Consider the following 3,158-nt stretch of genomic DNA (forward strand, 5'->3'; position numbering starts at 1 on the left):
GGTTTCCTCTCGGTCATGCGCGGGGCGACGCGAGAGGGAACAGAGGAAAAAAGCACGACACGAGCTTTCGAGCTAACTGTTCGGCAGACACGCATGGCTGGCTGTTGCAGCTGCACTGTCACTGACCTGGTTGTTGATTAATGCCTTAAATGAATTTCAGTTCGTAGCCCAAGCTGGGAATACATGTGTATTGTTTGGATAATAGAAGCTTAACATATACTACCTCTCTCTCAGTTTACAGGGCGTGCGCGTACCCCTAGGTCGTCAATTTGACCAACCTAATACAAGTCATATATTACAAAAAATATACCAACATAAACTACGGAGTTTCTATTTTCAAAAGGTATAATTTTTGTGTTATATAGTTTATTTTAGGGTGAGAAAATTGACAACCTAGGTATACGTGCAGGACTTGTAAAATTGACCGACGTAAAAAATTTCTATAAATACCAAAAACCCCGGAAAGAAACTTAGAATTTCCGCTCCGCCACCGCAAGTCTCTGTACTGAAGCGATATCAACTGGAGGCCTTCTCTGGCACCCTGCCGGAGGGAAAAATCATCACCGGAGGCCTTTTTTCTTGAAACAATATGAAAATAAAAATGAAAGCAAAAGGTAAAAAAAATATGAAAGAAAATGAATGCACATGATATGTTTTTTTAGAGAATGCACATGATATGTTGAACGTTTACGGTGGTCACATTTTTTCGAGGGAGGCGTTGATGCTGCAATTCTACAGAAGGTCTCACATGGCAGAGGTCGCCAGACCAGCCGGCGCCATCAGTTGGAGGCCAGGCGACCGTACAACTCACAACAGGCGAGGTATAGACGCTGCTGACATTTGGTGGCACAGAGAGACACATGGGATCTCGCAGAACATTCAATGTTGGTGGACAGATTACAACCACATTTGGTATTGTAAATGTTGATCATTTTAAAATAAATTTCACCAAAATTTACAATATTTTGACTTGAGACAAATCTAATTCGCGAACTACAAATAAACAGAGCACCAACTGCTCTTGCCACATGCTTTGACTTTATCAAAATCTACAACCATTAACTGCTCTTGCCACATTCCATCGCAAAAAAGAAAACTGCTCTTGCCACATGTTTTTTTAGGAGGTCTTGCCACATGTTTTGCCAACAGTTTTTTTTTTGTTTGAGAAATTGTTTTGCCAACAGCTTGAGCCGGATGCTGCGGCTTCATGGGCCCGCGAGCAAATGTCCCGACAATTGTTCGGCCCACTCAATTGCCTACACCACCACGCAGCCCAGACCCACCACCGCACTCCCCACTCCTCCCATTCCTCCCCCAATTCCGGCGGAATCATCCAGCCACCGCCATGGCCGCCGGCGTCTGGAACGTCCTGGACTGGTTCCCCGGAGGCGAGGCCATCCTCAGGGCCGAGAGCGCCTTCCTCTCCGCCAGCACCGCCGCGGGCGCCGGCGAGGACCGCATCAGCGCCCTCCACGACCACCCCCTCAGGGACATCGTGTCCCGGCTCCCCGCCAGGGACGCCGCCCGCACCGCCGCGCTCGCCTCCCGCTGGCGCCACCTCTGGCGCTCCACGCCGCTCGTCTTCCACGACCCCCACCTCCTCCCGTCCCGACAGCCCGAGCTCGCCGCCGCCGTCGCCCGCGTCCTCGCCGCCCACCCGGGCCCCTTCGCCACCGTCAGCATCAGATGCTGCGACTTCCGGCGCCAAAGCCTCGAGCTCGCCGAGTGCCCGCGTCTCCTCGCCGCCAAGGCCGTCCGGGACCTCGTCCTGGTCAACAACATGGCCGCCGACCTCGACCACCTCCCCGACGCGCCCGCCGGGGTCCTCAGCTGCGCCTCGCTCCGCCGCCTCTTCCTGGGATACTTTCGGTTCCCTGACACCGGCGCCGGCAGAGAGGAGGGATTGTTCCCGCACCTCCGGGAGCTCAGCTTGCTCGGCGTCCACATGCCCGACTGCGACAACCTCGACCACCTGCTCGCCCGCAGCCCCGTTCTGGACACCCTCGTCCTCGTCCTCAGCCGTATCTTCCACCACATTCACCTCTGCAGCCAGAGCCTCAAATCAGCGCTCCTCTGGAGTTACTACGCGCAGGAGATCGCCGTCATGGACTGCCCGCTCCTGGTGCGATGTCTCATTCGGTGAAGGTGATTCGGTGGCTGTGAAGATTGCTGCTGCGCCCAAGCTGCGCGTGCTCGGCTACCTGGAGCCAAGAGTCCACCAGCTCAACATTGGCGGCAACCTCATCAAGGTACCGCCTTTCTACTGTGTACTGTCCATGCATCTCACTTCCACTAATTGATGCATGATCTTGTGTGTGAGCATTGAACTGTACCTAATCATACACAAATGTAGCACAGTATGAGTGTATGATATCTGTTTTATTTTGGTGGGTCGCGTTGCAAGCCTGACACGAAGCCGAGCCCGAGCACCGTGGTTCCGACCGTCAAGATACTGGCCTTGAAGGTGAACTTTGGTGTCCTCAAGGAGGTCAAGATGCTGGCCAGCTTACTCAGATGCTTCCCCAACATTGAAATGCTGCACATCGAGGTGACGGCACTCACATCCATTCAGCCAGTCGTTGTCGATTTGCCCTTCGTATCGTCGTTTATTTCTTAATTAGTTAGGTGAATGATTTGAACTAATGTCGACTACATAAGTTGATGTTTGCAGTCTCTCCTAGCCGATGAACGCACTAGAAAGCACAATGCCAAGTTCTTGGCGAGAGCTCTGTCCTATCGAATGTCTCAAGTCGCACGTCACCGAGATGATCTTCCATGAATTCCGGGGGGATCGAAGCGAGATGGAGTTCCTCAAGTTTCTCGACAGGAGCGCGAACGAGACGTGGTATTTGCTCGTCAGGACTACTGCAGAAATATTCGCTTCGCCGGATGAGATGGATGAGCTGATGACTAAAATGGAAGATTTTACGCACCGAGGTTGGGTCTGCGATCACTCCATAGTGGTGGTGGGGGAGCCTCTGGAGGAGAACCTCTGGAGTTTCAGCAAAGCGTCGGATCTCTCTGCTGACAACCCTTTCCAGTGTTCGTCCTAGTGTTCTGAGGTAACATGTACTTCTTGATCCCAGTGTTCTGAGGTAACATGTACAAGCTGGAGTAAGCTCCAAAGTACTGGATGGTGAAGATGATGAAGAGAATGG

The 3,158-nt window shown here is 52.4% G+C and overlaps 1 pseudogene; it reads left to right on the forward strand.

Annotated features, from left to right (window-relative positions):
* Positions 1-1,319: 1,319 nt before the first annotated feature.
* Positions 1,320-3,150, forward strand: LOC119347824 (annotated as a pseudogene).
* The last annotated feature ends 8 nt before the right edge of the window (positions 3,151-3,158 follow it).

The sequence above is a fragment of the Triticum dicoccoides genome, unplaced genomic scaffold, assembly GCF_002162155.2.
Source record: "Triticum dicoccoides isolate Atlit2015 ecotype Zavitan unplaced genomic scaffold, WEW_v2.0 scaffold76280, whole genome shotgun sequence".
Lineage (NCBI taxonomy): Eukaryota > Viridiplantae > Streptophyta > Magnoliopsida > Poales > Poaceae > Triticum > Triticum dicoccoides.